At 41.3% G+C, this 25,430-nt stretch overlaps 1 protein-coding gene and 1 long non-coding RNA gene across 2 annotated transcripts in view; one reads left to right on the forward strand and one right to left on the reverse strand.

The window, feature by feature from the left end:
- The window catches only part of LOC311519501, a 44,754-nt gene extending 38,402 nt beyond the window's left edge, over positions 1–6,352 (forward strand). The window contains exon 3 of the long non-coding RNA XR_014711292.1: positions 5,406–6,352. This is a non-coding gene — a long non-coding RNA (uncharacterized lncRNA). The remainder of the gene's footprint in view (positions 1–5,405) is intronic.
- Positions 1–25,430, reverse strand: part of UNC5C (unc-5 netrin receptor C) — a 362,184-nt gene that overhangs the window by 238,378 nt on the left and 98,376 nt on the right. The window lies entirely within an intron of this gene.

The following is a 25,430-nucleotide window of genomic DNA, read 5'->3' on the forward strand; positions in this document are numbered from 1 at the left end:
TGAATGATTACTTGCTCCTGCAGCCTTGAAACTGACACTCTCTGAACACAGTTCCATTTAAAAAATATATTGCTCAAATGTTCACCACCACCACCACAAAAGGCTGAATGTGGCTGAAGAAGATTCAGTTGTAAACTTTTGAAAGAACAATTGTAACGCTTTGTTCAGAGTTATGAATGTTTCAGAGTTACAAACAACCTCCAGTCCTGAGGTGTTCTAAACTCTGGGGTTCTACTGTAAAGTATTTCAGCTTTTATTCAGTCCTGACTCGGACATTTTCCCAGTCATGACTAACATGGAGGGGACCCTCTGCACATGGATTCCCCCCATCCCCCAAAGGCTCAGTTGCCTTAATGACAGACACACCTGCTCCTTCTCAAGATTTAGACAGGGCAATCTGCAGTTTAGAGATCCATGTTGGGGAGCCGTAGTCAGCAAGCAGGCCAGGGCCAGCCAGGGGACATAAGTATTACTCCTCCACCATCCCCACAAAGGTGAAGACAGACAATAAATGCAGCCCAGAGCTCCACCTTGAATGGTGGCATTCTCAAAAGGAAAGCTGCTTCTATGAAATCTTAGTTACACCTGAACCACAAATTGGAATACGGGCCCTTTCCAATTTCAGCAAGGTTCAGATAAAAGGTTCTGAACAGTTTGCCAATCAGTTCTATCATCCTCAAGACCCAGAGAGTCTTCAGATGTCTGAAATCACTAATAAAGCAAAAAACTATGTTCTGTTTAGCATCACTGAACAAGCTGTACATTTTTTTAAAATCAAGGATTGTAGCACACAGAATACATTTCTCTTGCACAATGGGTAGATTAGATAATAAGAACCCTTCCTCCACAGCAAATTAGCTTTCCTGTCCCACTTCATTTAGCAGTGGAGTTGAATAAGTTGGATATAATCACTGGAATGCTGCTCTGCCACACGAATGTAGCCATAATGATAAGATCTAACGTAATGCCATATGATACTGCAATGGAAGCAAAATGCACATCCAGGGGAACAGAGCTAAATTGTTTCCAGGCTAAAATAAATAAAAATAGAGTGGCAGGATCCTTATCAGGGCCCAGGACTTTAGTGTGATTAATTCTGCCAATTAGTTGTCGTTTATTTGCCTGTTAGAGATAATGGCAGGGTAAGAGCCAGCTCACTTGTGCCCCTGACTCTATTAATAATCCGTGCAGACTTTATTCATTCACGGAAACAAAATCAAACAAAAATATATTTGCTACATGGAAACAGCATTTACTGCTGTTGCCCTTTTTCTTTCCAGAGAACAGCTCTGCAGCAATTCTGTCAGCATTGCAGGAAAATCAGATTTATCTTGCCAGCCAGTCCCACTCTGTTCCCTTCAGTTTTAGAAAGGGACAGCTCAGAAATGTAATGTAATAGAAATGCACCATGGAAGATACTGAAGGAACATGAATGCTTCATGTCCATAACACAATATCCCTCTGCACCCTTACATTAAATCCCAGCATTTATCTTTGTAGAAACCAAATGCAACGTAAGTATTTGTACAGCAATAGATGTTTATCAGTTCTGGTAACACCATTTTGCAGTATTTATATTTGTATTATAATTAATAACAAACAACAACTTGTATTACAGCAGCCCCTAGATGCCTCAGTTGAGATGGGGACTGCATTGTGTTTGGCACTACATTTATTCTTAATGAGAGGCAGTCCCTGTCCCAAAGACTTTTCTAGCTACCTTGAACTGGCGGTGCGGGGCTGACACTCTTCGCTTCCACACCTCCTTGCCTAGATCTGTGGCTTTGGTCTTCTCTACTTAGGGGCATAGAAGAAAACAGTATGTTATGAATTTTACATAGTATATTTCTATTTTCCTCTGCCTATATGGCAGATCTCTAGGACTTTCTTTACCTGGCATTCTATGTGAAATCTCATTATGAAAATGGGCAAGTACCCTCTTGTCACCAGTTCCACATTAACCCTTCTGCTGTCCTGCAGTGAGACTAACCTTTCTAGCTTTCTCTTCCAAAAGGAGGAAATGGAAGATCTAATTCCTCCCATTTGACAGACTTGGGGTACTGGCAGTGAATTTGCCAAACAGACAAAATTACAAAGGTGTTTACAAAAGTCAGGCGGTCAGTGAGCCGTAACAAAATACGCAGCTGAGGCAAGTGAAAAAGGGTGTTGATAAATTGGAGAGGGTTCAGGGCAGAGCCACAAGGGTGATTAAAAGATTGGAAAACAAAATACTGATAGCATCTGGGAGCTCAAGCTGTTTAGCTTAATAAAGAGAAGGTTAAGTGGTGACTTGATTACAGTCTATAAGTACCTACATGGGGAACCAACATGGGCAGCGGGTGAACCCCCACTTTGGGGAGGCTAGCCCACTCGCCATGCCCCTTCCACCCACCCATCTTGCACGCTGGAGCCCCAACCGTCCCTCACCCCATAACAGGAGGAGCCCTGAGAGCCTCCTCCCGCAACTGGAGGAGCCCCGTGGCCTGCCCACCCCAGGCACGGTAGGCTTCCCCCCTCCCAAGCACCGGTCCGGTCCCAGCCATGCCGGACTGAGCCACTGGCCCTGCTGGGCCAAACTGCCGGCCCCCCAAGCCAGGATGCCAGGCTGAGCACTGGGCCGAGCTGCTGGCCCCCCCGTGCCCGGCCAGCCCCAGTGTACAGCCAAGCAAGCCACCTCACTTCCACACTAGACCCTCCTACCCACTGCTGACTCACGGCGTTCCCTCCTCACTCCGCAGCCCCCCGAGGAGGAGGGATGTGGTGAGCAGCGGCAGGCAGGCACCAGCAGATGGTGGGGGTCTCAGGGAAAGGGGCTGTGCTGGCCGCCCCTTCCCCCTGCTTCCATTGGCCTGGAATGGCGAACCGCAGCCATTGGGAGCTGCGATCGGCCAAACCTGCGGACGCTGCAGGTAAACAAACCATCCTGGCCCACCAATGGATTTCCCTGACGGCCCCTGTGCCAAAGGTTTCTGATCCCTGGTATATATTAAGTATAATTAACTATTTCTTGTAAGGAAAACATCCTTTTTAAGAAAAGTGAAAGCTCTGTGTCTTGGATCCAAGAGGGTTAAATCAAGTTTAAGTAAGGCTGTCTCAAGTCCACCCAAAGCCTGAGGGGAGAGCAAATCTAGACTATGTCAAAAGCAAAAAGCAGTGCACTCCACATGCAGAGGTGAAAGTAAGCCAGTATGGTCTGGTACGGCATACTGGCATGAGCCAGTATGCCGTGCCGGACCGGACCAGCTTCCCCAGGCTGGCGCTTTAAAGGGCCCCACGCTTCCCGCAGCAGCCAGAGCCCCGGGCCCTTTACAGCGCTGCCCAAGCCCCGCTGCCAGAGCCCCTGGGGTAGCGGTGGCAGGGTCTGGCAGCAATTTAAAGGGCCAAGGGCTCTGGCTGCTGCAGGGAGCCCCGGGCCCTTTAAAACCCCCACCGAGCCCCGCTGCCAGAGCCCCCGGGGCTCCCCACAGCGGCTGGAGCCCCTGGCCCTTTAAAGCGCCCCCTGAGCTCCGCAGCAGGGCTACGGCAGTGATTTAAAGGGCAGGCACAGAGCTCTGCTGCGGTAGTGCCGGCCGGAGCCTGGGGCCCTTTAAATCGCCCATGAGCCCCGGGGCTCCCAGCTGCCTCTGCAGCTGGTAGCTCCGGGGGTGATTTAAAGGCCGGGGGCTCCAGCCGCAGCTGGAGCCCTGGGGCCTTTTAATCTTGATTTAAAGGGCTCGGGTATTTAAAGGCCCTGCCTCTTCCAGTTGAGGCCACGCCCCCTGCTCAGGACTCCGGAGTACCGGTAAGTCCTTTAAGTTACTTTCACCCCTGTCCACATGGGAACCCAGCAAACATAACAGAACCAGACCTGAACCGTATGTGCACGTCTCACTCATTCAAATCTCTTCCATGCAGAGCAACAGGACTTCACTCAAGGTTGTTCAACTCTTTAACTGCTTATTAAATATTAATTTTGGCCCCAAAAGTTGCTGAGATGCAATTAAAAAATTTGCTGATTATTTTATATGGAAAACAGTTTTGTAAAATAAGGATTCATCCAACCACATCAGTTAGGATATTTAATGATGATTCTATTTTTTGTTGCTCATCACTTTGAATGGATCCAGCAACAGAGCCACCAACAAGACAAAATGACATTTTACCATGCATGAGTAAATATTTTGCAGGAGCTTGTAGGTGCCAACAGATTAACAAAAAATAGAAGAAAAATTCTGATTTACTAGTTTCTCTTCTGAAGAGAATATATGCACCAGTTAGATGTAATTATAATGAAGCTTGCCTTTTAACCACCCAATGATTCACTTACTCACGCATCCTATTGAGTTGTGGATATTTAACTCTACACCTGAAGCTGATCAGAACAGGAATTTCAATGATGGAAAGACTGAAAAGAGTATTTAAACTAACAGGCACTTGCTAACTAACCTTAAACATACATTATCTATCAAGTTCTATCAGATTTCATCGAAACCCCTAAGCTAAGAGAACTCGTGAGTGCTTAACCATGCAAACAAAGTCAAAAAATGACTTAGTTAAGGTTGTACATGGAATCTAAATCTGCCTCTGTGCACGTGCACTAAGATAGGCCAACACTACTACACCCACTTTGTATATCTCAGGATGTGGAGAGGGCTAGTTGCAAAGTTCAGATCATAATCCAGGTGAAAAGTTCCCTCTCTTCAGTCTGTTGCACTTAGGATACTGGTTCAGGTCCATTACAGAGTTAGGCTCAAACTGTATGGATCCAGTTCAAGGGCCAAACTTTCTCAAAATCCCAGGATGGGGAGATTTTTCCAGATCCAGGGTCCCTATATGGATCCCTATACCAGTACCTAGGTCTATAAACTTGGAACAGTTTTTTTTTCTTAGTTGGAACTTTACAGTATGCAAAGGTATTTGTGGTAGGAGAGCTGACAGCTCTGAAAGAAAAGCATTGAGTATGTCAGTCATGAGGTAAAGAGAAAATCCAATTAAAATAATGACAAAGCTGTCACCTCTCTCATCTTGTTCCCAGTCTGCTGCAATTTTAACTCACTTATTTCTGTTTGCAGTGTTGTTGTAGCCATGTTGGTCCTGGGATATGAGAGAGACAAGGTGGTAGGTAATATCTTTTATAGGATCAACTTTTAAAGTTGGTCATATAGAGTTGGTCCAGTAAAAGATACTACCTCACCCACCTTCTCTCTCTCACTTCTTATTCCAGCAGTGGAGAGAGCCTGAAGATGACCGCCATGCCAAATTTCACTGAAGTTTTCAAAAATCATTTGGTCTTCCACTGCTTCTTTTTCCCTTGCCACATGAAAGCCCCTGAGGTGAAGATTCTTTCTGAAATGAATTGTGCAGGATTTCCATTTTCCTTTTGAAGTCATTTTTAAAAAATCCTTTCTTCATTTCTTCCATTGCAGAGAACCCATGGTGACGCCCATGAGGAACCCAGTGGTGGGAAGCAGACTGTTTTTAAGCATGACCAAAACAGACATTTTTCATGCTAAATATTGCAGTGGAAGGACTCTGGAAACCTATTCTGTCAACAGATGACCCCTCTTACTAGATGGTGAGCCAAGGCTTGCAAAGTTACACTTGGAAATCCAAGCAGCAGTACTGCCTATAGAACTAGACAAGAACTTATCTAACTTCTCTGAAATCCAAGATGTAACACTACAGACAGATCCTCTCCTGCACTAGGGAAGATCTTTGGCACTCTGCTGGTGCAAAACCTGGCCTAAAGACAGCTAAGCTGGCTATGGAAGGATCACCCTCCTAGTACAGACAAATCCTTGGGTAACATAAAGCCACCATCGTGGTGCCTACACCACTGCCTCTGTGGCCCTCACTGGAGGTGGGAAAAGAAAGTGTGACCATAGCCTCCCTATGCCATTGAAACATTCAGTTGTCAGAGTGGTACTTTTAGATCACAGCCAGCCAGTACAAGTTAGAGCAGCCATCAGACTATATTTTCTGCAGTGGGATCTGGGGACTGGCCTGGCACAGAATGGGCCCATGAACTGAGGAGTACAAAAGTGGCCTAAGGAAGTGCTCGACACAGCTGAGGATCTGACCGCTTAAACTGATATGGATGACAGAGATTTGATTAGAAAATTATGAACTGTGGTTTTTTCACTTACAAAACAAACAAAACATGACACAAACTGATGCACTGATTGCAACAACTTACAAGCAGAAACACTCTGTGTTATATCTTGAAACCCCAGAGTTTCTTAGCAAATTGGAAGGATTAAATCTATCTGGAACATGTCCTGGGCTGTTCTAAGTATTGCCTAAGCAAGTAGCCTTATCTGTGTTTGTGGTTAATTCTTTGAATCTCCTTTCAATCTCTTCTATGGTTTCATCACTCTCCAATATTATTTAGTGGACTAAGTGTTGCTCTCAGAATTTGGCACATAATCTCTATATTACTCATTTTATTTCGTTTGTTAAATAAATACATTCTATTAATAAAGAACAGAAAAAATAACTTACTCTAATTTCTTATACAACCATACATGCAGGTGACATGTTTGTATCCAAACTGTACTGCCATGTAATATAAACTCTGCAGGAAACCCACAAATGTGACAAATTCAGCAATGAGAAATATACAGCAGAATACATAGTGTCTAACATCAAACCAAACTGGCCCTCTAATAACATTACTATCTGGGTTTTGGACTCTTGATTACAAGAAAAATTTAAGCCTAGCATTTGTTAGTAGCCACGTGGTAGCAATCATGTACCCTGCGTCCACAAGGTGAAATTCAACCCTCTGCCGAGGGTCAACACAAGGGTTATGCCTCCCTTCAATCCCACTTAAGCCCTACTTTGAGACATTAAATGGGATGTAAGGGAAGCATATGGCTTATGCTGGCTCTCTGTGTGGGGTGAATTTCACCCACAGTGGGCACTCTGACCACAGCTACCTTGCCCCATGCATAAGCCTGCAGTCCGAGCTCAGATACAGTTACCATGATAGTGCACTTCACAGATTATAAACGTAGAAGACACAGAGAACGCTGCAGCAACATCTATCAATGTAAGAAATGTTGCACATCAATGGGGAGGGGAGGGAAATGTTGTACAATGGCACCAGACCAAACCTCTTTTCTTCTCAAAAGCTTTACAGGCTCTTTAAAACCCACAACATGGCCACTGAACTTCAGTTTTTAAGGCCTGGTCTGAAAAATCCACACTGTAAACTGTATGAAACGTGGCCCGATACACCAGCTCCAATGTGAAACTGGTGTAACTAAGTGAAAAATCAGGCACAGTATTTATAGCTTGAGAATGAAGGGATGAACCAAGCTTGCCTAAATTTGAGCGGATGGCTCTAAGGAAAATAAATATTTCAAACCAGATGTTTAGACCATTAAGCCATCTGCTCTCGAAGAGTGTGAAAACTCAGTTGCTAGAACAAGTACCTTCTTCCTCTCTTGTTTTCTTCTTAAATCAATAATGCTGTTTACACAAAATCTTTATACTGAATTTCTTCCCATTCCAACTCCTTCTCTGTTTCTAAATCCTGAGTATCTCCCACTCCTGAGAAAAGCGGTAAACCTATGGTAGAGGGAATGTTGTTTGATTTCTACCAGGCAGTGATCTCTGCTCCTCCAAGCTGTAGGGGGCAGATAATAATTACTTATTTAGAGCTGTGTGTTTTCAAAAGACTATACAAATATCCCAGTTAATCTGCGCACAGACCTTTGTCACATTATTTGTTACGAATGTAGCCTTCCCATCTCCGCCCCCCCCCCAACATACACACCCCGCTTTTTAAGAAACACTCATTTGTGAATTCACCTTGAAATTATTTTCACTTGTTTGCTAGTTGTAAGTGCTTTCCAGATAGTTTGGCAAAATCATTTTTAGACGACGGGTGGTTTGCAAACTGTTTACTTCCTCTGTTTCGAGGTCACATAGTATTGTTTTTCTTCTCTGATTGAATGACAAATATTTTAAAACAGGAGAATAATAAATAACTAATAGCAAGTAGAGAATAGCACATTTTTAATGCTAAAGTTCAGGAAATTTGGTGGATTTAGAAACATTTTAATGAATTCTCTGAGATTCTCCAAAAATACATAGTAACAAATAATTTGACCCCACGACTTGCACCAAACAGAACCTAACACTTATATCTGCAGTTATTATGATTATTTTTAAAATCTTCAATCATCTCTGCTCACAGCCCTGCTCTGAGACAGATAGGTGTTAATATTCCCATTTTACAGAAGAGGAAAATAGAGAGGTTAAGTGACTAACCCAATGTCAAACAGCAAAAAGTATCAATAGCCAAGGTTTTTTTAGCTTACACTGAACCTCCTAGCTCAGCAAGTCTGCCCAGGCGAGTCTTAATTCCCTCACCAGCAGTGACACCACATATATGTTCACATTTTGATTCTGAGAAACCAGAACTGAATCTATTAAATGCAAGGTTTTTAAAAATCACCAGAATACACATCTGGTAAAAGCAAAATATCCTGAACTGTTTTATTATCAGCTATAAACATAAGAGATGGAACCAGATCCAAAACCCAGACCCACACGCTCCCAACGTTTGAGGGGTTCAAAATCTCAATCTGGATTCAAATGTTGAGGCTGTGGCTCATATGTCAACCTTCTAAAAGGGAGGGGGGAAATCACGTATGTTCTGCTCTAGGAAACTTATTTCCTGCTAAACACTTTTATGGTGACATGGAATATGAATTTGAGAGCCTCATTTTCCATACTCACTCTTATTCCCCACCTCCTCCCTTTACTCCCTCTACTGTTTCCCTTATTCCTTTGCCCCAAAGCTCCTTGAAATGTCCTGCACATTTATTTTATTTTATTTTTTGCATCTTTCATCATCTATCTAAGGGCTTCCTCTTAGAAAAGCTGACTGCTCACTTGCAATGGATTTAGAGTGGGACATATAAATCAGGCATGCACGTACCCACTAAATATAATACAGTCTGAACTGTGGTTTATTTGTACACTGAGAAAGATCCCTCTGGGATTAAAGCAGTTGTTATTTGCTCATTTTTCTTCTTTGATATTTTTCTCCAATTGAGTCAATTAAAACCTTAATAGGGTGGTGGTCAGTTCTGCATCTAAAACAGAGCAAGCTCAAAACCAGTTGTGAATGGTGTGGAAGGTGTCGATTTTATTTGTCCCCATACGGCATGCAGGACTGTTCACTTCAATAACAACACATTTTAATTAAAAAAAAACCCTCTCTAACTTTTGTAACAGTCAGTTGGGAGCCACTGAAGAAAAGATGTGTATTATGCTGGCAATTTGCCCCATTTCTCAAACCGGCAGTCCTATCACTGTGATCCAGTTGGAGCCAACTACAACAAATGGTGATCCTAGTGAACTGAGACTAGCTATACATAGAATAGAAACAGAGAGCTTACGGGCGGAGATGATTCTGTGGCTTTAGCTCAACACTTTACAGAGATGCCTGCATCAGGGTTCAGTTTCAGATCTTCACCCCGTATAGACGAAGTTCTTAAAGCCCATATCTTCATGTGTGTTCGTAAAGCACAATGCACACAAGTTGTGCAATAAGTAATCCATCTATGTACTTGTATCATCTCATTACTGTATTACAGGGATCGGCAACCTTTGGTATGCAGCCCAACAGGGAAATCTGCTGGCGGGCCGGGACGGTTTGTTTACTTGCCACGTCCGCAGGTTCGGCCAATCGCAGCTCCCACTGGCCACGGTTCACTGTTCCAGGCCAATGGGGGCTGCGGGACACAGCATGGGCTGAGGGATGTTCTGGCTGCCGCTTCCTGCTGCTCCCATTGGCCTGGAGTGGCGAACCGCGGCCCACGGGAGCTGCGATCGGCCAAACCTGTGGACGCGGCAGGTAAACAAACCAGCCTGGCCCGCCAGCGGACTTCCCCGATGGGCCCCATGCCAAAGGTTGCCAATCCCTGTTGTAGTATGTGAGCACCGCACACATTTTAAATGAATGTAGCCCACCAAAGCCCTCTGAGGCTGTATTTTTATTCCTCATTCCCAAATGCGGAATGGAGGCACTAAGAGACTATGCAATCTGCCCGTGGTCTGTAGTAAAGCCACTAATAGAACCCAGGCCTTCTGCATCCTAGTCCAAGTGTATTAACGACAAGACCTGCAGCCCTTTAAAGCCACAACAACTTTAAAGGGGTGGTTTGTGTTCAGGGTTTTGGTTTGAGCCTCTCTCTGATGCAGACCTTCCTGGCAGAGAGCAGGAAATGCAATCTCAAAGCTAGCGCTTGGTGAACAGACAGGCAGGAAACCCACCATGCAAAGTTGCATGTGATTATATCGGACACAGTATAACACTGGTCTGTTCTATAAGGAAGCCAGCTGCAAGTCTTAAAGTAGGTCAATGCGTTGCCTTGTGTAAGTCACAATTCTGGCCAGAGAGAACCTTCCCTTCAAGGGAAGCAATTCTGTACAAAACAAGACTTTACTATGAAAAGTTAATGACACTTTTACCGAGGAAGGTACAGATCACTGGAAACTTGACAATCACCTTGGTAGTCTTGGAAATACTCTTAGCCGCTGAGTGGCCTGATTCCCTATGTTAGAATATATCTAGATTGCTAATAAAAGGTATGTTCTTTATGGCAACTCTGCGTTTAACTCTGCTTAGCAGCTCAAGTCACAATCTCAGGCTCTCCCATATGCTTTAACTGGAGCTGCTCACCCAAGGAGTCTTGTCTTCATTGCTATTTCACCCCAAGTTACCAAACTCAAATTAAGAATACACCTTTTTATTTCTGGCAGCGTAGACCTACCCTTAGTGTTTGCACACAGAGACTAAACAGAAAGGGAAAAGTCTCCCAACTCATTCAAACCATCTCTCCTTCCATGGGAGTCAGTGCACACGCACTCATCAGCTACTTTCAACCCTAAGGATCCAACTTATATGAAAACATAAGAAATGAATAAATCCTATCTGCAAGAACTGACATAATTGGACATTGCTTGTAATCAGGACCAAGAAGATGCAGTAAGTCTATGGGCAAGGGTTGGTGGAGGACCAGGGAGCTAATTTGCTATTTTCAAAGGAAGTCGCTTAAAAGAAGAAACTATTTTATTTTTAAATTGTTGTATCCATTTCCCATTACATATAAATGGATGCATGGTAATCTTGTTTAATAGTTTGGTAAGGATATTTTTGTCTTCATAGAAGAGCACAATTTGCAAGCATTATACAGCAGTGATGAAATAGAACAGGTTTCAAAGCTACAAGCAGCAAAAAAAGGTTTTAAAGAAAGCAATTTTAAGATGCTGCTTCAGGGCAAACACTTTAGCTTGTCCCTCAATTGAACACACTGGCAAAAAGAAAGTAACACTGTATGTACATTTTGAAAAGCTTTATTGCAGTAATTATAGTGATGCCACCATCCTATAAATGCTGAATAAATGTGTTCAGTCCTCATAATATTTCATGCAACTATTATTTGTTTAAAATCACTGATGAAGCATATTTCAAATAATAAGAATATCTTGCCCTCCAAAATAGGACACTCGATTTGCCCAGTACTTGAATTTCTGTTTCTGAGGGAGGAGGGGAAAAAAAGACACACACTTCATTTTCCCTGAAGAGCAGTGTGAGATTTCCAATTCTCAGCTTTAACACATAAAATATTAAGAGCCAATTTTCAGCTGCACCTCTGTCACTTCCATTATCATTCTACACATCCAGAGGTGATAATGGACTCAGTAAATTGCAGCCTCTTTCCATTCCAGACCACTAGAGGTTTCACCTCCGGACAGTTCTGCACAAGGGGTGGCCTGATATATGTTAATGCCATCAAGCAGCAGAGGCAGCCATACAAATTGACATGTTGTGTTTAAAAAAAAAAAAAAAAGGGAGCAAAACAAAATCAACAGAGATTGAAATTGGTTTCCCAAATGTATGCTTGTATTATCATCCTAACATGAAAACATCAAGCAGCCAAACTTATTTTCATTCTATCGTATCCAGTCTAAACTGCCTACCACTTCAGTTCTGGCATGGTGGTAAACATTACTGAGAAGCAATGACTTTTTAATTAGAATGTGACAGCAAAATGGACCACTGTGTATGCACTGACAGAGTCTGAGCTGGCAATTAAGCAGAGTTCAAGGGCAGATCTCAAGGCTGTGGCACAAATGCTAATTAGAGAGAAATATTCACACTTTTGACTGCACCCTTCAAGAAATTTCTAGCTTTGCTTGAGAGATAAGTGAGGAAATTGGTGGAACGGCATTATCCTGACACGTGCTTTCCTTCTCCAAGTGAGAGTGAAGTACCAGAATGAAAATGACCACAGTTCAGTTCTGTTCAAGGCAACATTCTGCTCTCAGTTATCCCAGTGTAAATCCACAGTAACTCTACTGAAGTCAGTAGTCTTGTTTCCAATTTACACTGGTGTTAATGACAGCACAATTTAGCCCCCATAAATTTTAATCATAAAAAGGAATAATTTTCTATTCCCACAGCTCACGTGTAGCTGATCAAAAGCCCATTTAGCCAATGGACAGACTCCCATTATTTTAATGGGCTTTGGATGAAGTCCAGTATGCATCAATGTACTTGTGGATTTAAAAACATTTCTAAAGCAACAAACTTACGTTGAAAACAGAAAGCCAAATCATCAGGTCCTATTCAATGCATATGGAACCAATGACTTCAGTGTGAGTTCTGCCTCAGTAAGGACCAAATGAAAATCAGAACTCTCTGTGCACAGGGACAGCATTCCAACTGCCCAGTTTCTATGGGCTTTGTGTCCCTGAACAGGTTACATATGGCACTTTTCCAAAATTATATCTTGCCATTCACTGGATGGGAGGCAGGGTACCTTGCTGCTAAATGCTGCGGTTTTAGTAGTACATATTCAGTTCTGTTTCTGTTAGCTTTTCCCTGATGATGGTTCGTATTTAAGAAGAACAAGCATTATTTATAAGGTAGCATGCAATAAACCTGTAGTATGAAGATAGATAGATATCCATATGTCACAGCAGACACTGGTCTGTGCTGGAGCCTCCAATCCAAACACACCTGAAATCTAAAAAAAAAACTTGGGATTTAAATCCAGATCTAACTTTTGTGGCTTTGGACCTCCTCTAGAATGAGGGCATGTCTACACTACAGTGGCACGACTGTAGCGCTGCAGCTGTGTCACTGTAGCACCATATTATAGATGCTCCCTACCTCGCTAGAAAAGGTTTTCCCAGTGAAGTAAATTAATCCAGCTCTCTAAGAGGTGGTAGCTAGGTTGATGGCAGAATCCTTCGGGTTAGGTCAACCTAACTATGGTGTTCAGCGTGCAAACTTTTCAACAACCCTCAGTGACATAAGTAGGTCAATCTAATTTTTAAGTGTAGACCAGGCTTGAGACCCAATCTGAACAGACCCAGACTTTGGAAAAGACTGTATTTGGTTCCAGATCCTAACCTCAAAACTCAGACACATTGCTAACCATGTACACAGAATTCCCAAAGGATATACAGCAAAGATCACTACACAATCTATTGATAATAGCAAAGCATTATAATTTCTTTTTCTTCCAACAACCCTCCTCAGTCACTGCATCTTGTACATATCCTCTTGCCAATGCTTAAATCTTTAAACACTCTGCTCCTATGAAATTGCATATGCATTTTACCTATGCTTTATACACACACACACACACACACACACACACACACACACACGATGATATTATTTTAGAAAGTCAAATAGCAACACTCAATCCAAATTGTAAGGTGGGTGCAATTAGCTCTCAGAAGAATTACCATTTTGAAAGTTCACTAGGTTGAATTACTCCAGCTGCATTTCAACAAGTACTAATTTTGCATGTGCCAGTCTCCTCACAAAAATTTCATTTCTATGAATTTTTAATGATGCAAACTAATTTTTTCAAGGTCACTGGGAGACCAAGCAGTTATTCAGACATTAAATTTGTTCACAGTTTCTTGGCAGCTATGCAAGAATGCTAGCAAGAGTTGTTCATGTGCAGCGGTGGTCGGGGGAAGGCAAGAAGGCAGGGATAAAGTAGTAGAGAGAAAGTCAGATAAATTAGAAAAAAAAATCCAAACCCATTGTATGGCTAACTTTGTAGAAAACAGCTGGATTTTGGCTTTTTATTAATTCCCTAATGGTAATCAGAACTGAAATTCATGCCTTGGACACAGATCTAGTAATTTAAGTGCTAATTTTAGCATTTTACATTTAAAAAAAAAACAGGCTAATTAAATACATTTGTAAACCTCCCCCCCCCCCCCAAAAAAAAACCCCTCTGTTTATGTACGCAGCAGATTTTCCAATGATCTAAATGTGGTCATGCCAAAATGATTGCTTCACCTCATTAACTAGTTCTGCAAGAGAGCCTGTATGACATTCATGGAAATTAACAATCCTAATGGTTGCAAAAAGGGTGTGTGTGACCATTTTGAAATATTAATCCTCACATCATCATTAAAATAGACCAGTTACAAGTACCTAGTGCCTGATATTAGTGTAGTGAGAATACTTCACATTGCTTTTCACAGTATGCAGCTGAACATATTTCTAAATCAGATAACACAGTTAATCCCAATATTTGCTTTTCTAGACTGATGGCCAAGACACTTTTTTCAAAGAAATCAATTAAAAGGAAAATCCGTCTGTAGATTCTTATGCCCACAGAAACATCTGTCACTCTCTGCCAGCACCTTGCACATGAACCCCCTGCAAAAACAAAACTATGAACAAAATTTGTGAACAGACACATTTAGGGCACAAAGGTCCTGATTTGCAAAGACTTTTGGACATAGAGTAATTTTACTGCCATAAGTAACATTACTCATGTGCATAAACCCTCCTTTACAAACAAACAGCTAGTGCCTTTTTGAGAGCAACTGGGGATTTGCTTGGTCAATCTGTGCTGTTATGTACTCAAGACCTGTATTTCCACTTGCAAGGGCAGTAATAGTATGCATGCACAGAAAGGGGGATACTGAAAAATGTAGCCTTAAAGAACAGGACAACAAAACGTACTGGGTCAAATACATCCCTGGCAAATGGAGTTACACCAAAGACAAATTTGGGCCGTTGTGCTTTTGCATTCTCAAGGGATTAAGATTTGTTCTTTTTCGGACAACCCTCTGAAAAGTAGGATCTTTCAAAACCAAACATTGCTTCAGTGGGATATTTTAATGTAAAATTGAATCTGAGCATTAATTACCCATACATTAGAGAGAGAGAGAGACTGTATCAGCCAGAAACTGTACAAACATCTCTCCCTGGAGTTTCTCTGCACTTTTCAAAGGTGGCTTTGTATTTCCTGAAATACCCATATTGTCTGTTAAATCTTATCAGACAGGCAGCTTTTGCTATCAAAGAAATGTGGTTGCAATATCCACCATTCTCATCACCCCTGTCACTCTTCATTTGGGTAAGGGAGGCAGATGAGATTCCAGTCTTGTGGCAGTGAGTGAAGGAACAAGAAAGCCAGAATAAAACCGCCTAGAGGAGTCTTTGGCCTGCACACACATTTCCGATTCACCTGCATTTAATGCTGTTAATATTTTAGCAGCTGTGGTGCTAGGGTCAAATTGAAATTTTGTTCTCCCTGTTACACTCTGAAATGTCAGTCACAGACCTTCTGCTGAATTGTTTGTTTTTTTTTAAACAGCAAATCAAGAATTTAAAAAAAAGAAAAAAAAAGTCTGAAAAGGCTTACAAAAAAGGTCACCATCCACGCTTTTGTGGACTGCAATTTAAATCTTGCGAAGCGCACTAAACACAGGACCTGATCTTCCCATCCTCCAGCGTACAAGATTCCAATTTGTTTCAACACAAGTCCCGTGAACAGCACAGCTGTAGAATCAGACCTCATTTAGATCAAGTCTCCTCTTAACAGAGGAAATTCACCCTATTGCAGAGGGGCAAATACAAGACCCTATGTGCTGCTGAAGACCCACAGTAGGATCCATAAATAGAACAGCTGCATAAGGGGAACCACCAAAGCCCCTGTACACTGCCGACATGAGCTCTGTGCTAGATCAGATTAAGGACAGGCCAGAGAAAGCCAGAGGGGCCACAATTGCCTGGCCAGAGGTTGTGAGAGTAGAAATGAGGGGAATTCCATCATCCACCTCCCACTTAGTTTCCCATTTAAAAAAAAAAAAAATCAACATTTAGGGCAGATGCTGACCCTTGTGCATCACTCCAATGATGTGCAGGGCTGGTAAAGCCTGGGAAGGGCCTCAGGGGTAGTGGATTGGGCACTACTCCAGCTATTCTGGGCTGTGGAGCAGTCCATGCGCAGCCTTTGGGAAGTTGCTGTGGGTTAAAGCAGCCCCTTGGGCATCCTAGAATCCAGGAAGCACAAAAAAGGGCTTAACGTCTCCCCTTCTAAGCAGCACCTCCTTGTGCTGAATACACTGAGGGTAGCAGTAGAGAATCCAGCCCAAAGATTGATGAATTTCAGTCCAGCTGTGTGTGTGAATGGAGGGCAGAACAGTATTCTCTGTGACTTACATAAAGGCCAGCAAATATAGTGTTCTGAATTCTGAGCCAAATGCATCCCAGCTGTGTCTTCATTGAAGTCAACAAAGTTTCACTTGTAATTAATTTGGACTTTTAGTTTGCATTAATTCTGTGGATACTTCACCAAAACTAGTGTCAGTATGCAGAGGTTCCTCAGACCAAGAGCCTAATCCTGGAAACACTTATGTGATTAAATTATTCACACATATGAGTCTTCCACAGCGCTCAGTGTTTGCACAAATGGGCCAAATGTGGACTCTGTCCTAAACTCTTAATGCAGGCCAATGTCCATATAGGACAGTATCAGATTGCCATGTCAGGCCCGGGGTATTTATGCTAGTTTTCTTTCCATCAACTTCAATGAGTGCTGGATCAGGGTCAAAGTTCCTGAATCCTGACCTACAAAGACCGCCTCCAGGGTTGAGAAGGAAGTTCCATGTCCATTCATCCCTTACCTTTAAGCTAATAATTTAAGCAAGGCTGTCAATTAGTGTTTTTCAATGTGTGAGTTATTCTATATATAAAGAATAACTCATACACCTATAGCATATACTCATAATTACATACAATTATTTCTAACAGATATGGTAATTTTGTGTGCATAAATTTAATCTTTTTAATTAATTTATTTTTAGAGAACAGTAATGATTATAAAGAATAAAATCCCTCAGATTTCAGTAAAATGCATGTCCTCTGTTAGGGAGGTTCTAAATGAATCCGACTGAACTGAATAGCGAATTATGAGTTCCCTTGTTAGGCTACCCAGTGTTTGGGATTTCTCTGATACAAGTCATTCACTTGAGATACCTTTTGGTCTATGGTAATGTCATTTATTTAGATTTATATATATAAAAAAAGTAAAAGTGCTTTTTTCACGTTCTAGTCACTATTGACTCATTTTGAAAAACACGATTAATATAAAATAACAAATCTAGTAGTATCATTTCAGTCACATACTGAAGTAGAAATCAACAAGCCTTACAATTTCTCTTACTGATTGTATTAATGCCTCTGCTTCCCCTTAACAAACCATGGCTCAGCCATCAACTCACTCCCCAAAAGCCTGAGCAACTATGTTCCTTGTAGATCTGCAAAAGACAACAGCAACTCTAGAGTATATAGTTAACAGGAATTTGAGCAATATGTAGCATGCACATCATTGCCATGATACAATGTCAGAGATCTATGATTTTTTTTCTGAAAAACAAACTATGAACAAGCAAATAATATTTCTCTGAAACAAGAAGTTATCACTGTTATTTGTTTTAAACATTTTCTAAATGAGGTCGTTAACATTAAAGTTGTGAAAGTCATTGCCAAACCTGCGGTTGGGAACCATTTTTCAGATTCAGAAATGCCAACCCACCTCCCTTCCTCCAGCCACCACAAAAATCAATTCACAAATTCTGTTGTTCATGTTTCCAGCTTGTGTGTATTATGAAAGCAGTCAAATGATTTTGCAAAAGATACCCAGAGGAAATTTTGCATTTAGTGTGGAGAAAACTTTAATGGCCAATACTCATACACAATATTCCCCCTGAAAATGAGGGCAATTTCTCTTACTTTATAATGGAAATGCAGGGCTTTATAATGGAAATGCAGACAAACTTAACAGAATGCTCTTGGAATTAACTTCAGGCACATAAAAGTTTGAACATGTTGGCCTTTGTATAGTGTGTAGTATTCACACCTTCCACAGGACTAGGCCTGGTAGTAAGCACCAAGCAAACAGTTTTTCCAAGACTGGTCCCATCAACATTCTGCGTAAGAGATGCAAGAGAAATGGGATGCCTACATTGAAAGAATTTTGAGTAGGAAGCAAGCTACTAGAATTTCTTCAACAAACTGCAGCGGACTATGCCTACTAGGTGACCTTGACATTCATGGGGGCTGATCCACCATTGCTTTGCCCCTTGTGTAATCATTTACACCTGTGCTAAGTTAGTATGACATGCTACCATTCAACACCCACTGAGCACAAGTGCAGATGATTACACAAGGGGCAAAGCAGTGGTAAATGAGACCTCTAGTTCTTCCAAATCAGAGTGACTTATGGGCACAAGCTAGCTCTGAATTCAATTTAGGTTATAACCTCCTCAGAGTGGGGATCTTGTCCTTATTCTCCATATAGTACCAAGTATACAGAAGGAATTATATATACACAAATTTAAATAGTAAAATAATTAAAAGTGAATCAATACTATTAATCATATTCCCAAAACACTCCTGTGAGATAGACAACTTGAACTCAGGTATCTTATTTTATATAAAATAGAACAACGTGGAGGTTGGTTGGAAAAGTTGGCCTTTTATTGCAAATTATGGACAAAGTTTGTCCTCTTTAACACCGTTATATGCAGTGGTGTTGTAGCCATGTTGGTCCCAGAATATTAGAGAGACAAGGTGAGTTAGGCAACATCTCTTATGGGACCAACTTCTATCAGTGAGAGAGAGAAGCTTGAGACACAAACTTGAAAGCTTGCCTCACCAATGGAAGTTGATTCAATAAAAATTATTACCTCACCCACCTCGCTTCTCTTTTTCAGACATTCCAGATTTGATTTCCAGTCTGCAAGGTGGGAGATTACCTTTTGAAGTGGAAGAGAGGCAAGTTTGGAGAATAAAATGATCTGGTGGGCAAGTTAAGAGGTTTTCCCTCCCTTTTCCAAGGCTACGATCATCTTGATCAGACACTCACTCTAACCTGGTTCAAAAGTGTCTGAGAGATTGCACTGCAAACCCTGTGGTAAATCAAAAGTGCAAATTGCTCCTGTCCGTTGACTCTGAGAAACTCCATGGGATGGCACAGCAGGTATGATCAGCGAGCTATTTAGCCAATCAAGTGGAAACACTGTAAATTCAACAAAAACATCCTCAGAAAGGAATGACTTCTGATTCTCTTGTATCCATTTTTGTGGCTGCGTGACTTTCAGTGGGCTAAATATTGATTTTCACTTTCCCAACTGATTTTCCACAATTTCTAGTGGGTTTTATGATATGAATTAGATGGTTGAGAAATTATCAGGATGCCAGAAACAAGAGCATTACCTCATGTTAAAAGAATGAATTAAAAAACATTTAAAATAAAACAAAAAAGTCTATATCCATGTAACGAATACTTACATTTTATGAAAAGATAAAAACGAAAATATTTTTAAAATATAATTTATTTTTCACTGCTTACTATTTTTACTTATATTTTAATTTCTCTCAGTTTGGACCACAAAAGTAGACTACTAGTAATCAGTTTCAGTTTTGTCTGGAGTAATTTTCTAGTCAATTTCAGTTTCACAGTCTCCTGCCTGGATTGCAAATACTGTTTATTTGTTTTTTATTAAAAACCAAAAAACCCAAAAACCTATTTGTATTGGAATTAAAAATCACAATTAATTGTGATATTTCTAGTGATCTCAGGGTTAGGAAAGCATGATCAGTGTACCTATAATATTGCCAGGAAAAAAGCGTGTTCCGCCTATTTAAAATAATAACACCTAATTTAGAAAATACAAGTAGTTAAAGCAGTAATGCCCAATAATTACCAGTGATAGTGCACTATGTAACATTGTGGATAGATAGGTTAGATTCAATTCCCAGCCATCACAAGCTAATACCTCTGTATTGCAACTAAGGAGCTGCAATCATTTCATGTGTTCATGTACATATCTGTCTCTGAAACATTTATAGCCGGACTATATAAAGTAACTTTGTACCAAAATTTAAAACATCAGTGATTTACCATATATTTTTCATAATACTATGGTCTTGATCCTGGAATTCACTATGTGCCGGTATGCCACTCGGCCTATGCAGAGCCCCACAGAAGTCTTTAGGGCTCCACATGGGCACAGGGGTTTGTCCATTTGCAGGGATCTAGTCATCAATTCACTATGTTAAACAACACCTTATTGCTACTGTTTTTGCATAATTATTACAACATTTTATTTTAACTCATTGCTCACCATTACAGAACTCGCAGAGGAACACCTCCAGGGAGCATGACATTCATGAGGCCCTCCACCCCATTTAAGTCCTGCTTTAGCAGCTGCACAAATGAACTTCTGCATCACATGTGCCTTCCTTCAAGAAGGGGTGTCACATCAGCCCCCTGCTGTTATTTGCTATCCTATGCTGGAGCCGAGGCTACAAACACAAACTACTAAAACCATGTAGGTATGAAATTGTGTCTACGGAGAAGCTAAGGGGAATATCTAATCACATTAATCTCACTTGATTTAAAAGAGAACGTTTTTCCATCTTGTATACTGGCCCAAGAAGTATAAACACAGGTGAAGCAAATTCAATTTTTTTAATCAAGCAACGATGCATGGGATTTTTATTTAGACACTTAAACAGCTCCATCTGAAGCCATGTGGTATGTAGAATGTAATATGTTTAATAGGAAGAGTCTCTGCTTGCCTGAATCGCAATCTGTTCTGTTAATAGTTCAATCAATCACCAAACAAGAGATGTTCTTGTCTGATATCTCAGCCTGTCCTTTATTTATTTACCATAAATATTAAATCTTTTCTGCTGCAGTTGCCATTCCTTATACGAGACTTAGGCATTAAGGGTACCATTGCCTAGGGTCCAATGCCGCAGTCTTTACTCAGACACAACCATCTCTCAGCCTGGTTCTAGATGTTGATTCTCTACCTGACATAATTACAGTTAAGTAAGAGAGGGAGTCATCTCCCCAAGACCTGCATGTGGAGAGAGTAATCTATACCCTGATTTCTCCCATCCCATGCATGGACACTGCCTCTATAGCACCTTTCTCCTGGTGTTTGAGAAACCCATCCTTTCCTCTCCTCTCCGAAGGGTCCAGCAGCAACTCCCATGTTATCATAGCTTCAGTGGAGCCAGGATGCTGGGAAGCCAGGTGGAGCAGGGTCCCTAGATCTGGTGCAGAAGCCCCGCTCCTTGGATCAATGTGGACTTTAGAGGATCCACAAGTTCTGCTGCCAAGAAACGCCCCCTCCCCCGCTCCGTTTGCTGCCTAATTGCTAGCACTGGAGAATGAAAACACTGACTACTACACAACAGGCACACTACAGCCTCACAAGGCCCTTCCAGTGGGTCAGTCAGTATGCAGGCACTCACAGGCACACCCACCCACCCCTTTCAGGAGTTCATTCCTGTGTTTTTGCAGGGTTTATAATCAATCAAGAGAATTCTTTCCAAATTGAAACCCAACACCAACATCGAAATTTTAATGATGTACTTGTTTTTCTTGCCATTTAATTAGACATCCTGCTGCTATTTCTAAAACATATTTAAACGGAAAAATAGCCCAAGTCCGCCCGATTTCTGAGCTCCCAAGGCTACGCCAGAGGCTCAGTTGAAACAGGCACATTTATTTTAGTTTTCTGCTTTTTTCTTGTAAAATTAAAATTGATTTCCTGAAGGATCAGTTTGCTAGGAGGAGGGGAGCATTTGGTATAATCAGCAATCAGCATGGTAATGAGCCTGTTTTGTTAGCATTAATTACATTACCACACCTCTATTTTCTTAAGTCATTCTTACAAATCCTACTTGAAGAAACCAATAATGCATATCAGCAGGCATTGTGAAATAATGCCTTTAAATACTGCTTTCTAGGGGCAGAATATACCTCTGGAAATTATGTTGGACATAGCGGATAAAATCCTGGAGCCACTGATGTCAATGGGAACTTGCCATTGACCTTAATAGAGCCAGGATTTCACCCAGCCTTTCCAGTATAAAGGATGAAACACAAGTAAGTTGTATGCATGTGTAAGCAGTGGAGATAGATATAAGGCTCAGATTCCACTGAGAACCACTCAGGGCAGGCCTCTGAACTCACACAGAACCCCACTTAATACAAGGAGGCTCCACGCTGATGTAGGGGGTCTACCTGCATAGTTCTTGATGCAGGATTAGGAATATTGTGCATATAGTTTTGAGGTGGCCCAGTGTTGAGTATAAACGTACATGTGCTTGTATAAATGATATTTAAACTGCTTTGTGGGAACACATCTTGAATGGTTTTAAAATTCATGCATGTACCCAAAAAATAATGGTTTCCTCCTCACGGAAACTTAAATTTACTGGGACATTTCACACATTCATAGTCACTGGAAGTTGAGTGTAATCACAACTCTGCACATGTGCAATACTGTCATCATCATCCAACCACATTCATCCACTCTAGGACAAAGAGCTTCCTCTCCTTTTCTCTCCTGGGCGTGTACGAGAGGGGCGTGTGTGCATGTGTGTTCGGGGGAGGAGGAGGAGGAGGAGGGAGAGAAAAATCATCCCATCCACTTCCTTTTAAAGATATCTGCCAAGAGCTGAATCCCTTGCATATTTCAACCATTTATGTAGATGTTCCAATAACATGGTCGGCTTCATCAGAGTGGCACTCCAAGGGCTAGCAACCACCTATCAAACTCGAGAAAAGTAAGTGGACTTGAAAAGTTCTAGAGTTCAAATGTAATGCCAAGAGCGAGGTGCTAAATAATGAAAAAAGAAATCCTGTACAAAGCTCCTCACAAGGGGATGCGCCAGAAAGAACTTACACCAGCGCTGATGGCTGAAACCACACAACTGGCAGAATAATTTCTACAGGGTGTCAGAAAAAGCATTACTACTAAGTGGTGCTGCTCCAAATGAAATCTGTATGGGTCAGCTGCAGGTTAAGCTAACACAACAATAAAAAATTAAAATCGAACAATCACAAAGCCCCCAGGGCACTCAGGAGAAAGTGTGATTGGGGGTTGGTTTCTCATGTGGACAAGAGGATCAGTGCCAGCCCCTCCCCACAGCTGGCCTTTTAAACCATAAAGTAAAATGTATCCAAGTGAGAGTGAAACACAGCCCCTGGGAGGGTTCTACCACACTGGCTGCCCTCATAATTGTCAGAGATCTTGGATTACACGAGTGAGAGAGGTCTTCTCTTTCTGAAGCACCGTTCACACAAGCACCCTAAAGTTCAATACTTATCTGAATAATGTGAACCTCTGACAAGCTCCCACCACAGTGCACTGATTTCTCAGTACCACTCGACGACGTACATATGGGCCCCTCCTTGCATACACACCCTCCCCAATGAGCCAGAGTTCCATTTATCTGATTTAAGTGACATGGGGAGGGAAGGTCTGCTCTTCCATTTGTGCAGGTTTCCTCTTCAAAGGGCCACTGTTCAGCCCACACCTCTGCCCCTTCCAGCACCATGGCATCCAGCAGCCAACCAAGTAAACCTTCCTCACAGAAGCTCTCATTATTCCTTCTATTTTCATATTTAAAAGGACTTTGGAGGCTTTGGCACAATTTATATCCTAGAATATATCTCTGTGTTGTACATTTCTGAGCAAGTGATATCCCTGCAGAAGGACACTACCCAGCTAGGTAAGTGGGTCACTGTGAGGACCCACTGGTCAAAAAGTGGGGATAGGGGTGCGCAGCAGGCTACCCCTCTAAAGAGAGGGCCTAAGGAAGCAGGCTGCAGTGCCACAGATGGCCTGTCACTGGTCAAAGAGTCAATTGTGTGCAGGGATTTCTTAATTCATCCAAACATCTCCACTCATATTGAGGGGTCCCTCTCAAGAAAATTTCCTATTTCATTTGAAGGCACCCAGACTAACTGCAGGGAATGTTCTAGAAGTAGATAGTCCAAGTGTACACTGGTCTTACCATAAGTAGGTTGGCCTCTTTCTTTTCTGGAGATTATAAAGTGAAGATAAATTTGTTCTGAAATGAACTATAAAAGGCATCTCCACCCCAGACAGGAGTTTGTTTGTTTTTCTTTATACATTTTAAGTTTGGACTATTAATGAATTGCATGAGTACAAGAGCACACAGTAGGAGAAAGGGATACATTTAGATTGATTTTGGGGCTCATAACCCCAATCTCCCCCACCAGCAAAAAAAAAAAAAAAAAAAACTGACAAGGATTTAGTGTAGTTTAGCCTATTTGGAAATGTCACAAAATATTATTTTGGAAGAATTGTTGACAGAGTTGATTTACAATGTATTTATATGTTTAGTGGAAATAAGCCATTAAAGTCAAGGGAACATTATCAGTTTGACATAGGCAAAAACATTTAGTTACAGAGGCATTTAAAAAAATTGATTAAACCAGGAATAATTTATTCTTCAACCAACAACCAACATTAAATATACTTTATGGGATTTTATTTATTTAATTTCCTAATTAACATGTATCTGTGATTTTTTTTTTTTTTTTTTTTTGCCATTTTCAGTGGTAATCCAGCATTGGGAATGCAAACACAATAGTATTGTGTTAATGAAAGAGAAGCAGGAAGCATAACAGACTAGGGACAACACTGAAACTGAACAGTCTGGGGTCTGATTCTGCTCGGATTTAAATCAATGTCACAGACTTCAGTGGGAAGAGGAAAAGGTCACTCATTTTGTTCTCCTTTTGGAGTGAAATGCAACACTACACTAACAGCATCAGCAGTGATTTTTAACATTCTTTCTGTTTTCATAGTCTAAGTTATAGTAATAAAAATAAGAAATACATTTTAATTCTGATTCATTTCTTGCCCTTTAAAAAATTAACCTCTCGAATTTTCAAGGCTTTTATCTACACTTCATATATATTAATGCTACACAAAGTTGGTTTTTCAGTGGCATAACGATTCAACGAGAGGACAAACACTACAATTCTGGGGTTACTTAATGATTTCCAGAACTAGATGATCATTTATTATACTTTTGTATCCCACCTCTCCTGCTTTCATCTTGGCGCCATGAAGCAATAGAATGTGTCACTTTTTGCTCGTCATTGGGTGTCCTCGGACAAAGCTCAGACAGCATTTTGTTGGTTAACAAAAATAAAAATCCATTTGGCATAAAGATATTTTCCAGAGTGATAGTGAAAGAGCAGTTTTGGTTCTAGAAATATGGGCTAAATCCACTTTGTGCAGGTAAGTGTACACAGTCCTTTTGA

This window comes from Lepidochelys olivacea, assembly GCF_965140295.1.
Source record: "Lepidochelys olivacea isolate rLepOli2 genome assembly, chromosome: 4".
Lineage (NCBI taxonomy): Eukaryota > Metazoa > Chordata > Testudines > Cheloniidae > Lepidochelys > Lepidochelys olivacea.